The 13,753-nt window shown below is 54.0% G+C and overlaps 1 protein-coding gene across 29 annotated transcripts in view; it reads left to right on the forward strand.

The window, feature by feature from the left end:
- The first annotated feature begins 12,681 nt into the window (after positions 1-12,681).
- Positions 12,682-13,753, forward strand: part of SUN1 (Sad1 and UNC84 domain containing 1) — a 56,662-nt gene continuing 55,590 nt past the window's right edge. For 7 of the 29 annotated variants that reach the window (XM_055346673.2, XM_055346678.2, XM_055346687.2 and 4 more), the window contains exon 1: positions 12,686-12,835. The gene's annotated coding sequence lies outside the window, so the exon portion shown is untranslated. Of the gene's footprint in view, positions 12,836-13,704; positions 13,728-13,753 lie in introns of those variants that run through there. The other 22 variants (XM_055346701.2, XM_055346702.2, XM_055346697.2 and 19 more) reach the window with 7 other exon arrangements.

The raw sequence follows: 13,753 nt of genomic DNA on the forward strand, positions 1-13,753 counted from the left end.
GAACTATGATCACACCCCTGCAATCCACCCTGCGTGACAGCGAGACCCTGTATCAAAAAAAAAAAAAAAAAAAGACAGTGTTTGCCCCAACAAACGCCAGGCTTTATATTCAGACTTTAATATTCAGCCTTGTCATGTAATTTCCTCTGAACTCCCAAATAAACAAAACGTGAAATAAATAAGGCTGGCCAGGCTGGGTGCGGTGGCTCACACCTGTAATCTCAGCATTTTGGGAGGCCAAGGCACATGGATCACTTGAGGTCAGGAGTTCGAGACCAGCCTGGCCGACATGGTGAAACTCCATCTCTACTAAAAATACAAAAAATTAGCCGGGTGTGGTGGTGCGTGCCAGTAATTCCAACTACTCACGGGGCTGAGGCAGGAGAATCGCTGGAACCTGGGAGGCAGAGGTTGCAGTGAGTTGAGATGGTGCCACTGCACTCCAGCCTGGGCAACAGAGCAAGACTCTGTCTCAAAGAAAAATAAATAAAAATAACAAAATAATAACAAAATAAAAAAGAAAACTGTTAAAACAAAGGGCCGGACGTGGTGGCTCACGCCTGTAATCCCAGCACTTTGGGAGGCCAAGGCTGACGGATCACCTGAGGTCGGGAGTTGGAGACCAGCCTGGATGTGAAACCCCATTTCTACTAAAAATACAAAAAAATCAGCCAGGCGTGGTGGCGCGTGCCTGTAATCCCAGCTACTCGGGAGGCTGCGGCAGGAGACTGAGCTTGACTCTGGGAGGTGGAGGTTGCAGTGAGCCGAGATCGCACTATTGCATTCCAGCCTGGCAACAAGAGTGAAACTCCGTCTCAAAAACAAAAAAAAAAAAAGAAAGAAAACAAAAACAGAGTCAGGACACTCAGAGTCAGCGGAGCTCCTGGCAGCCCGAGCCACTCTGCCCCCGCCTGGGGTTTGTTTTCCAGAAGGCGTTGCCTCCACTGAGGACCTTTCTGGAGGACGCAAGTCATAAAAACGTCCCCACCCTTGACCCAGCAGTTCCACTTCCGGCAATTTATTCTAAGGAAACCCCAGGACAAGAGGGCAAAGGTGAGTTCAGGGATGTTTCTCGAAGCGTGATTAACGGCGAGCTGGACGGGGCTGAGCGTGTTCATTCTGGGGAGAGCTGTCTCCAGTCACAGTGAAAGGCAGCAAGGCCAATTTACTCAGACAAATGAAAAAGCCTGGTCACAAAAGTCAGTCTGTTGTGACTCCATTTTTGTCTAAGAAAAAGAAGTATGTTGGCCAGGTGAAGTGGCTCACGCCTGTAATCACAGCACTTTGGGAGGCTAAGGAGGCTATAGGTGCCCACCACACCTAGCTAGGCAGATTCCTTGAGCCAGGAGTTTGAGACCAGCCTGGGCAGCAGAGCAAGACCCCGTCTCTACAAAAAATAGAAAAATTAGGCCAGGTGCGGTGGCTCATGCCTGTAATCCCAGCACTTTGGGAGGCCAAGGCGTGTGGATCACGAGGTCAGGAGCTCGAGACCAGCCTGGGCAACAGAGCAAGACCCCGTCTCCACAAAAAATAGAAAAATTAGCTGGGCATAGTGGTGTGTGCCTGTAGTCCCAGCTACTTGGGAGGCTGAAGTGGGAGGATTGATTGAGCCCAGGAGGTCGAGGCTGCAGTGAGCTATGATGGCACCACTGCACTCCAGCCTGAGCAACAGAGCAAGACCCTGTCTCAAAAAAAAAAAAAAAAAAAAAAGGCCAGGTACAGTGGCTCACACCTGTAATCCCAGCAATTTGGGAGGCCGAGGCGGGTGGATCACGAGGTTAGGAGATCGAGACCATCCTGGCTAATACAGTGAAACCCCATCTCTACTAACAAAATACAAAAAAATTAGCCAGGCGTGGTGGCGGTCACCTGTAGTCCCAGCTACTTGGGAGGCTGAGGCAGGAAAATGGCATGAACCCGGGAGGCGGAGCTTGCGGTGAGCCGAGATCGTGCCATTGCACTCCAGCCTGGGTGACAGAGCGAGCCTCCGCCTCAGAAAAAAAAAAAAAAAAGGGCTGGGCGCGGTGGTTTACGCCTCTAATCCCAGCACTTTGGGAGGCTGAGGCAGGTGGATCATGAGGTCAGGAGATCGAGACCATCCTCTCTAATATGGTGAAACCCCGTCTCTACTAAAAATACAAAAAAAATTAGCCAGGCGTGGTGGCGGGCGCCTCTAGTCCCAGCTACTCAGGAGGCTGAGGCAGGAGAATGGTGTGAACCCAGGAGGCAGAGCTTGGAGTGAGCTGAGATTGCGCCACTGCACTCCCGCCTGGGCGATAGAGCGAGACTCCGTCTCAAAAAAAAAAAAAAAAGAAAGAAAAAAGAAAAGAAAAAGGATTATGTGAGGTCATAGTGCAAAATATGAACACTGGCAATTTCTTATGGGCCACCATAGTGATGTCTAAAAGTGTTATTAGGCCAGGGCTGGGCGCTGTGGCTCAAGCCTGTAATCCCAGCACTTTGGGAGGCCAAGGCAGGCGGATCACGAGGTCAGGAGATCAAGACCATTCCGGCTAACATGGTGAAACCCTGTCTCTACTAAAAATACAAAAAAATTAGCCGGGCGAGTGCCATGTGCCTGTGATCCCAGCTACTCAGGAGGCTGAGGCAGGAGAATGGCATGAACCTGGGAGGCAGAGGTTGTAGTGAGCCGAGATCGCGCCACTGCCCTCCAGCCTGGGTGACGGAGCGAGACTCCGTCTCAAAGAAAAAAAAGTGTTATTATAATCACAGCATTTTGGGTGGAACACTTAAGGCCAGCCTGGCCAACATGGAAAAACCTCATCTCTACTAAAAATACATTTAAAAAGTAGCCAGGTATGGTGTGCACACCTGTCATCTCAGCTCCTTGGGAGGATGAGACACAAGAATTGCTTGAACTCTGAAGGCAAAGGTTGCAGTGAGCCAAAATCATGCTACTGCACTCCAGCCTGGGCAACAGAGTGAGACCCTGTGATATGCTTTGGCTGTGTCCCCACCCAAATCTCATCTTGAATGGTAGCTCCCATAATCCCCATGTGTCATGGGAGGGACCCGGTGGGAGGGAATTGAATCATGGGGGTGGGATACTCCTGTGATGTTCTAGTGGTAGTGACTAAGTCTCACGAGATCTGATGGGTTTATTTATTTTTTTTTTTAGATGGAGTCTTACTCTGTCACCCCCCAGGCTGGAGTGCAGTGGCGTGATCTCAGCTCACTGCAAGCTCCGCCTCCTGGGTTCATGCCATTTTCCTGCCTAGCCTCTGGAGTAGCTGGGACTACAGGCGCCCGCTACCACGCCCGGCTAATTTTTTGTATTTTTAGTCGAGATGGGGTTTCACCGTGTTAGCCAGGATGGTCTCGATCTCCTGACCTCGTGATCCGCCTGCCTTGGCCTCCCAAAGTGCTGGGATTACAGGCATGAGCCACCGCTCCCAGCCGAGATCTGATGGTTTTATAAAGGGTGGTTCTCTGCACATGCTCTCTTGCTGCTGCCATGTAAGATGTGACTTTGCTCCTCCTTCACCTTCCACCATGATTGTGAGGCCTCCCCAGCCATGTGGAACTCTGAGTCAATTAAACCTCTTTTCATTATAAATTACTCAGTCTTGGGTATGTCTTTATTAGCAGCGTGAGATCAGACTAATACAATCTGTCTCAAAAGAAGAAAAAAAATTCTATTTAGTGTTAATTTTTTTCCCTTGACACTGACGGTTGTTGTTGTTGATGTTTTTTCAGCAACACGTATGTATTGCTGGTCAAATGGAAAAAGAATAAAACGTAAAACCAGTTGCCAGGATGACAGCTGCTTTTCTCTTTAGCACAGCTCTGCTCCAGATGCCCAGCAGTGTTGCCCTGGGACCCAGCTCTCCTGGGTCCCTTTCCTGGGTCCTGGGCTCTGTCACTCTCTCTCCTCCCTCCACCCTTGTCCTGGGCAGGTTCCCAGCAGCACATTCCCAGGCAGGTCAGGGGGCCTTCTGGGCTCCCCCTCCCAGAGACACTCCTCTCATCAAGACACAGGTGCAGTTTGCCACCCTCTCCCTTCCGGCCCCTGGAGTCACTATTTTCAAATCTGCCATTTTCCCTCTGAACAGGGTACATACAGGCTCAAACAGGTGGATTTTACAACCAAGTGGGAGGATTTTGCCCACAGGAAGACCTTGGAGGTGGCTGCCATCCAGATGGCTCGGGCAGCCCAGCTGACCTGCTGCAGAGGCCTTCCTGGAGGGTCTCGGGCATCGGGGTGTCCACACTGCATCCTGGACAAGAGTGAGCCTCCGTCTCTGGGAGACACGCTGAGTGGGAGCCACACGTGTACCCTGGAGGAAGGCCCTCTGTGTTACTCAGCTCTTGCACTGCTATAAAGAAAGACCTGGCCGGGTGCGGTGGCTCACGCCTGTAATCCCAGCACTTTGGGAGGCCGAGGTGGGTGGATCACAAGGTCAGGAGTTTGAGACCAGCCTGACCAACATGGTGAAACCCTGTCTCTACTAAAAATACAAAAATTAGCTGGGCATGGTGGCGCGCACCTGTAGTCCCAGCTACTCAGGAGGCTGAGGCAGGAGAATTGCTTGAATCTGGGAGGTGGAGGTTGCAGTGAGCCGAGATTGCGCCACCGCACTCCAGGCTGAGTGACAGAGCGAGACTCTGTCTCAAAAAAAAAAAAAGACAGACCTGAGGCTGGGTAACATATAAAGAAAAGAGGTTTGCAATATGGTTTGGCTCTGTGTCCCCACCCAAATCTCATCTCAGTTGTAATCCCCATGTGTTGAGGGCGGCACCTAGTGGGAGGTGATTAGATCATGGAGGCAGTTTCTGCCATGCTGTTCTTCTGATAGTGACTGAGTTCTCACAAGATCTGATGGGTTTTTTTGTTTGATTTTTTTTTAGACAGTCTGGCTCTGTCGCCCAGGCTGGTGTGCAATGGCACAATCTCTGCTCACTGCAACCTCCACCTCCTGGGTTCAAGCGATTCTCCTGCGTCAGCCTCCCGATTAGCTGGGATTATAGGTGCCCACCACATCTGGCTAATTTTTCTATTTTTAGCAAAGACGGGAATTCATCATGTTGGCCAGGCTGGTCTGAAACTCCTGACCTCAGGTGATCCGACAGCCTCAGCCTCCCAGAGTGCTGGGATTACAGGCATAAGCCATCGCAACCAGCCAAGATCTGATGGTTTCAAGCCAGGCGTGGTGGCTCACGCCTGTAATCCCAGCACTCTGGCAGGCCAAGGCGGGTGGTCACCTGAGGTCAGGAATTCAAGACTAGCCTGGCCAACATGATGAAACCCCGTCTCTGCTAAAAATACAAAAATTAGCTGGGCATGGTGGCGGGCGCCTGTAATTCCAGCTACTCGGGAAACAGAGGCAGGAGAATCACTTGAACCCGGGAGGCGGAGGTTGCAGTGAGCCGAGATTGTGCCATTTTACTCTAGCCTGGGCAACAAGAGCAAAACTCCATCTCAAAAACAAGCAAATAAACAAAACAAAACAAAGAGATCTGATGGTTTCATAAGTGTTTGGCAAGTTCCTCCTTCACGCACTTCTCTCTCTCACCTGCCGCCATGTAAGAGTGCCTGCTTCCCCCTCCCCTGTGACTAAGATTCCTGAGGCCTCCCCAGCCATATGGAACTGTGAGTTGATTAAACCTCTTTTCTCGGCTGGTCACGGTGGCTCACACCTGTAATCCCAGCACTTTGGGAGGCCAAGGCGGGTGGATCACGAGGCCAGGAGATCGAGACCATCCTGACTAACACAGTGAAACCCCGTCTCTACTAAAAATACAAAAACTTAGCCGGGCATGGTGGCGGGCGCCTGTGGTCCCAGCTACTTGGGAGGCTGAGGCAGAAGAATGGTGTGAACCTTGGAGGCGGAGCTTGCAGTGAGCCGAGATCGTGCCACTGCAGTCCAGCCTGGGCGAGAGAGTGAGACTCCATCTCAAAAAAAAAAAAACCTCTTTTCTCTATAAACGACCCAGTCTTGGGTAGTATCTTTACAGCAGTGTGAAAACAGCCTAATACAGTTTATGTGGCCCACAGTTCTGCAGGCTGTACAGGAAGCAGGGCAGCAGCATCTGCTTCTAGCAAGGCCTCAGGCTGCTTCCACTCATGGCAGAGGTGAAGGGGCAGGTGCATCACATGATGACAGCAGGAGCAAGAGAGGCGGTGAGGAGGTCCCAGATCTTGCACGAACTGAGTGAGGATTCACTTATCACCAAGGGGATGACACTGGGCAATTCATGAGGGATCCGCCCCCATGATCCAACACCTCCCAGCAGGCCCCACCTCCAGCACCAGGGATCACATTTCAACCTGAGATCTGTAGGGGACAAACATCCAAACCACATCCGCCTCTCTCCTGGGCCCCCCAGGTGTGGCCATGGCAGGGCAGGCCCAGCATTGCCAGATATGATGATTTTTCAAGAGAAGCTGGAAGTCCAGATTTTAAAAATATATTTTTTAAGTCCTTTAATTTTTTTTTTTTTTTTGAGACGGAGTCTCGCTCTATCACCCAGGCTGGAGTGCAGTGGCGCAATCTCAGCTCACTGCAAGCTCCGCCTCCCAGGTTCATGCCATTCTCCTGCCTCAGCCTCCCAAGTAGCTGGGACTATAGGCGCCCGCCACCACGCCCGGCTAATTTTTTTGTATTTTTTAGTAGAGACGGGGTTTCACCGTGTTAGCCAAGATGGTCTCAATCTCCTGACCTTGTGATCCGCCCGTCTCGGCCTCCCAAAGTGCTGGGATTATAGGCGTGAGCCACTGCGCCTGGCCAAGTCCTTTAATTTTTAAATATTGGCAACTCATTTATTTCTGTTTGTTTGTTTCTTTTGTTTTGCTTTGCTTTTTTTGAGATGGACTATTGCTCTGCTGCCCAGGCCAGAGTGCAGTGGCATGATCTCAGCTCACTGCAACCTCCGCTTCCCCAGTTGAAGCAATTATCTTGCCTCAGCCTCTCAAGTAGCTGGGACTACAGGCATCGCCACCACACCCGGATAATTTTTTTTTTTTTTTTTTTTTGGAGACAGAGGAGTCTCTCACTATTGCCCAGGCTGGAGTGCAGTGGTGCAATCTTGGCTCACTGCAACCTCTGCCTCCCGGGTTCAAGTGATTCTCTTGCCTCAGCCTCCTGAGTAGTTGGGAATACAGGTGCATACCACCATGCCCGGCTAATTTTTTGTATTTTAGTAGAGACGGGTTTCACCATGTTGGCCAGGATGGTCTCGATCTCCTGACCACGTGATCCAACTGCCTCGGCCTCTCAAAGTGCTGGGATTACAGTCATGAGCCACGGCGCCCAGCTGCCTCCTTTTATAAGGATACATATTGGATTCAGGGCCCACCCTAAGCCAGGATGGTCGCATCTCTAGATCTTTACCTTAATTATATCTGCAAAGACCCTTATTCCAAATAAGATTGCATTCTGAGGCTGCAGGTGGACACATCTGGGGGCCGCTATGCATCCTGCTACTGTTTAACAGACCTGCCGAGAGATGACCTAAACCCCAGGGATTAGCTAAGTAAAAGAGCAGGCATCCTAAAACAAAACAAAACAAGGTGCCTCCCACATATCCCTGTCCCTGCTTCCTCGTTTCTCTTGAAGGATCTGTCTGTCCTGCCTCGCTCTACCTGCCTCCTCCTGTTCTCTCCAGAACCCATCCTCACCACCCTGCCAAAATAACTCCCACCAAGGCCGCTGTCGCTGTGACTCACTAAAGCCCTCACTAAAGCCCAGCAATGGCTCTGTGGCCAGGCTGCACCCTCCTGTCCCCTATCGTCCTCCCCAACCCTGCACCCTCTCATCCCCCACCATCCTCCCCACAAATCCCAGCTACTTGGGAGGCTGAGGGAGGGAATTACTTGAACCTGGGAGGTGGAGGTTGCAGTGAGCCGAGATCGCACCACTGCACTCCAGCCTGGTGACAGAGCGAGACTCCGTCTCAAAAAAAAAAAAAAAAAAAGGAGAAGTCCAGGTGAGGTGGCTCACACCTGTCATCCCAGCACTTTGGGAGGCCAAGGTGGGAGGATCGCTTCAGCCTAGGAGTTTGAGACCAGACTGGGCAACATGGCAAGACCCTATCTCTACAAAAAGTTAATAAAATTAGCTGGGCATGGTGGTGGGTACCTGTAGTCCCAGCTACTCGAGAGGCTGAGGCAAGAGAATCACTTGAGCCCAGGAGTTTGAGGTTACCATGAGCCGTGACTGTGCCACTGCATTCCAGCCTGGGTGACAGAGCAAGGCTCTCTCTCAAAACTAAGTAAGCAAATAAATACATACATAAGTAAATGAAACGCTCTTCAGGGCCCAGCATGCATGTCTGCAGTCTACAGTGAGTTCAAACCCTCTGTCAATGCTGGGAGCATCTGTGCGTGGATTTTGGATTCTGTGTATTGGGAAATCTGGCTGAGTTCAAACTCTCTGTCAATGCTGGGAGCGTCTGTGCGTGGATTTTGGATTCTGTGTATTGGGAAATCTGGCTGAGTTCAAACTCTCTGTCAATGCTGGGAGCGTCTGTGCGTGGATTTTGGATTCTGTGTATTGGGAAATCTGGCTGAGTTCAAACTCTCTGTCAATGCTGGGAGCGTCTGTGCGTGGATTTTGGATTCTGTGTATTGGGAAATCTGGCTGAGTTCAAACTCTCTGTCAATGCTGGGAGCGTCTGTGCGTGGATTTTGGATTCTGTGTATTGGGAAATCTGGCTGAGTTCAAACTCTCTGTCAATGCTGGGAGCGTCTGTGCGTGGATTTTGGATTCTGTGTATTGGGAAATCTGGCTGAGTTCAAACTCTCTGTCAATGCTGGGAGCGTCTGTGCGTGGATTTTGGATTCTGTGTGTTGGGAAATCTGGCTGAGTTCAAACTCTCTGTCAATGCTGGGAGCGTCTGTGCGTGGATTTTGGATTCTGTGTGTTGGGAAATCTGGCTGAGTTCAAACTCTCTGTCAATGCTTGGAGCGTCTGTGCGTGGATTTTGGATTCTGTGTGTTGGGAAATCTGGCTGAGTTCAAACTCTCTGTCAATGCTGGGAGCGTCTGTGCGTGGATTTTGGATTCTGTGTATTGGGAAATCTGGCTGAGTTCAAACTCTCTGTCAATGCTGGGAGCGTCTGTGCGTGGATTTTGGATTCTGTGTATTGGGAAATCTGGCTGAGTTCAAACTCTCTGTCAATGCTGGGAGCGTCTGTACGTGGATTTTGGATTCTGTGTATTGGGAAATCTGGCTGAAATCTGTTACAGCTCTCCGGCAAGTTCCTTTCACCACTCCCCACAGACTCACGCCCTGAAACCACAGCAGGGGCCGCCCTCACTCACCGCAGGGGACAACCACCCACCAAAAACCATTTCCTCTGCGGATGCTTCCCGCCCAAAGAAGGAACCAGAAGCAGGCAGGATGGGGAAGCAGCTGGCGGAGAAGCCAAATTGTTTCCTTAAGAGAAAGGGATTTACGGGAGGCAGAAGTTGCAGTGAGCCAAGATCGTGCCATTGCACTCCAGCCTGGGCGACAAGAGCAAAACTCTGTCTCAAAAAAAAAAAAAAGAGAGAGAGATACGGATTTCCTGAGCCTCCAGGAGGTCGGCTGGGTAATTTTCCTTCATCTGACTCTCTCTCTGGCCATTGCGTAGCCACCCTCATCCAGATGGCACGAAGCCTCCGGGTTCGGGTTTCTGACTCGTCTCCCAGGAGCCGGTTTCTGTTTACCGCTGAAAGGCACGCCTGCTGCCAAATTTGAGGTGTGAGCTCACCGAGAAAAAAGCACTGTGCTCCCCCGGGAGATTCACAAAACGGGCCGTTGCTGCCTCAGTTCTGCAGCAGAGATGGTGGCCTTGAAGACAGCGAGCCTGCCTACGGGGTCGCTGCGTCCGGTCTCACTCCAGCCAGGCTGCCGGCCTGGCCCCTGCCTCCGTTTCCCTTGCTTTGAAATGTCAGTGTCTGCGCTACCTGCTCCGTCCTGCTCTGCAGTGCTGGGAAGATGGGAAAAGCCTTAGGAACTGAAGCCCAGCCTGTTGTCCAATGTCCTCTTCTGAAATGAGGACGGTTGGCCAGGCCAAAGAAAACAGACCCAAGCTGTGTTTTGGGAGACACAGAAGCCCCCCCAGACTCTCCTACCTCCTTGTTCTTGTTCCTCCCTTAACCCACTCCATGGACCGGGGCCTTACGGGGGGGCCGTACTGGCCCCAGGGTGGGCAGGGTGGAGGCCAGCCTTTTTGGGGGCACGATCCTAGTATTTGAATGTCCATCTTCTCTAGTGACAGACCCAGGCGGTGGGTTCTGGCACAGCCATCTGCCAAAATCTTTCCCCCAAACAGATGTGCCTGTTTAAAAAGGAGATCTAATGCAGGCTTTTAGCAGCAGTGTAAGGGCCATCAGAGTTAATGCTCGGTTAAAAAAAAAAAAAAAAGTAGTCAGGTGTGGTAGAGGGTGCGGGGGGACGCTGAGGCAGAGGATCGCTTCAGACCAAGAGTTCAAGACCAGCCTGGGAGGCCGGGCGCGGTGGCTCACGCCTGTAATCCCGGCACTTTAGGAGACCGAGGCTGGCGGATCACCACGTCAGGAGATCGAGACCATCCTGGCTAACACGGTGAAATCCCATCTCTACTGAAAATACAAAAAATTAGCCAGGCGAGGTGGCAGGCGCCTGTAGTCCCAGCTACTTGGGAGGCTGAGGCAGGAGACTGGCGTGAACCCCAGGGGGGCGGAGCTTGCATTGAGCCGAGATAGCACCACTGCACTCCAGCCTGGGTGACAGAGAGACTCCGTCTCAAAAAAAAAAAAAAGACCAGCCGGGGCAATGTAGTGAGACCCCATCTCTACAAAAAGATTTAAAATTAGCCAGACATGGTGGTGTGTGCCTGTAGTCTCAGTGACTCAGGAGGCTGACGTGGGAGGATGGCTTGAATATGGGACGGCGAGGCTGCAGTGCGCTATGATCATACCACTGCGTGATCACTCCAGCCTGGATGACAGAGCGAGACCCTGTCTCTAAACAACAACAACAAAAAGCAAAACAAAAAGGAAAAAACAGGAGTTCCAGTCCAGCCTGGCCAACATGGTGAAACCCCGTCTCTACTAAAAATACAAAAATTATCCGGATGTGGTGGTGGGCACCTGTAATCCCAGCTACTCAGGAGGCTGAGGCACAAGAATTGCTTGAACCCGGGAGGTGGAGGTTGCAGTGAGCCGAGATCGTGCCATTGTACTCCAGCCTGGATAACAAGAGCGAAACTGTCTCAAAAATAAGTAAATAAATAAATTATTGCCCGGGTGCGGTGGCTCATGCCTGTTATCCCAGCACTTTGGGGGGCGAAGGTGGGAGGATCACTTGAGGTCAGGAGTTCAAGACCAGCCTGGACAACATAGTGAGACCCCCATGTTTACAAAAATATACAAAAAAAGGCCGGGTGCGGTGGCTCACAACTGTAATCCCAGCACTTTGGGAGCCCGAGGCAGGCGAATCACGAGATCAGGAGTTCAAGACCAGCCTGGCCAACATGGTGTAACCCCGTCTCTACTAAAAATACAAAAAATTAGCTGGGGGTGGTGGCAGGTGTCTGTAATCCCAGCTACTGGGGAGACTGAGGCAGGAGAATCGCTTGAACCCGGGAGGCAGAAGTTGCAATGAGCCAAGATCGCGGAAATGCACTCCAGCCCAGGCGACGGTGAGAGACTCTGCTTCCAAAAAAAAAAAAAAAAATTAGCCAGGCGCGCCTGTAGTCCCAGCTACTCGGGAGTCTGAGGTGGGAGGATCACCTGGGCCGGGGAGGTTGAGGTTACAGTGAGCTATGACTGCGCCACTGCACTCCAGCCTGGACAACGGGAGTGAGACCTTGTCTCAAAAAAAAAAAACAAAAGAGCAAAAAAGGTGAACATGATTGTATGTAAATTACACTTCGTTTTAAAAGTGCAAAGAACAAATCAGTATTTCCAAGACGCGGTGCAGTCCCCAGCACGGAGAAGAGAACCTGCGAATTCCACGCGGGAAGAGCCGGCGTTTCCATCAGCAGGAGCCCTGCAGGAGACCGCGCGTGCAGACCCCACACATTCCCCAGAAGGGCGCCTGGGGAGGAGGGGCCGCGGGAGGAGCCCGGCCTGCGAGCGCCTGCGCACGCCCGGAGCGGCGGGGAATTGGGGTGGGGGCGGCGGCCAGCAATGGGAGACGTGCGGAAGGCCAAGGAGGCACTGGCCGAGGTGAGCCCCGTGGGAAGTGGGGGCTGCCTCCCGGAGCCGCAGCTGCCCCTCCCCAAGACGCGGACGCCCTCCTGGAGATTCAGACCCTCTCATGGAGATGCAGACCCCTCCCCCGGATCCAAAGCTCTCCTCAAGATGCGGACGCTCTCCCCCAGATGCACACACCTTTCCGAAGGTGCAGACCCTTCCCCCAGATGCAGACCCCTCCCCAACGTAGACCCCGTATCTGAGGGGCAGACCCCTCCCCCAGGTGCAGACCCCCTCCCCCAGATGCGGGCCCTTCCCCCAGATGCAAACCTTCCCCCCCCCAGCAGGTGCAGACCCCTCCCCTAAATGCGGAGCCCTCCCTCAGATGCAGGCCTTTCCCCCGAATGCAGTCCCCCTCCTCCAGGTGCAGCCCCCATACCGGGACGCGGCCCCGCCCGTCCCACCCCGTGACGAATCCAGGCCCCTCCCCCTCCCCTTCCCCCGCCTGGAGTCCGCCTCGCTCCTCCGCCCGCGGCCCGTAGCCGCCTCGTCATTGGCCAGAACGCTTCAGGTGGCGCGCTCGGGACTGGTGAAGGCCTGCGTTGCTCCCGCCCTCGGCCCGGGGCGAGGCCCGCGATTGGCTGGCGCGGGCAGAGCGTCTTCTCGGGCCTGGGCGGCGCAGACGAGGCCTGAGGCGGCGGCGCGAGGCAGGTGAGCTCCTGGCGGGCCGGGCCAAGGGCACCCCGGGGCGGGCGCCGGGCTGCGGGGACGCGGGGCGGGGTCCCGGGGGCCGGGAGGACGCGGGGTCGCGGCCTGGGCGCCCTCAGCGCGGGCTGCGCCAGGGCCTCCTGGGCCAACGGCTGCCGCCCCCGCCCGTCCCGCGCCCCGCAGCTACCCCGGCCCGCGCAGGTGAAGACGCCCGGAGACCCTGGCGGTCGTGGCGCAGGGGTCCTGCTCCTCCCCGGGGTGTCGCCAGCCGGGTCGTGGGTCGGGGGCGGAGCGGGGAGAGGCGCGGGAGGCCGCGGCGGGCGGCCCGGGCTGGGCGTGGAGGAGCGTCCTCCCCGCGTTCTGAGGCCTCGGCCCGGGCTGCCCGCCTGGACCCCGTTGCGGGGTCCCAGCCCCTGGAAGTAGCGGCGGGGCCGTGGGTGGGGTGGTGGGAAGACGGTTTTATTTAAGAGGTGGGGTCTCGCTGTGTTTCCCAGGCTGGTCTCGACCTCCTGAGCGCGAGCGATCCTCCCGCCTCCGCCTCCCGAAGCGCTGGGATCACAGGCGTGAGCCACCGCGCCCGGCTGATAGTCGTGTTTTTTGTAGGGTTGTGGTCTCTCTATGCTGCCCAGGTCGGACTCCTAGGCTCAAGCGATCCCCTCGCCCCAGCCTGCCTGGAGGCGCGCGCGTGGTCTCCGCGCCCTGTTGCGCCTTCAAAGTGCCCAGAACGGTGTCTGGTGCAAAATAAGCGGCGGCGGGGAACACCTTGCCACTGTCACCGTCATGGGGAGGATTTCTCCCGGCTCCCCAGGGCTCCCCAGGACAGGTGGGCGGTGAGGTCCGAGGTCTCTGCTCTCGCTTTGCAGCTTGTGGTTGCTGCGCCTGGCTCTGATTCCAGGTGGGAAGCTGCCCATAATTGTGTCG

This window comes from Gorilla gorilla, chromosome 6 (genome assembly GCF_029281585.2).
Source record: "Gorilla gorilla gorilla isolate KB3781 chromosome 6, NHGRI_mGorGor1-v2.1_pri, whole genome shotgun sequence".
NCBI classification, from domain to species: domain Eukaryota; kingdom Metazoa; phylum Chordata; class Mammalia; order Primates; family Hominidae; genus Gorilla; species Gorilla gorilla.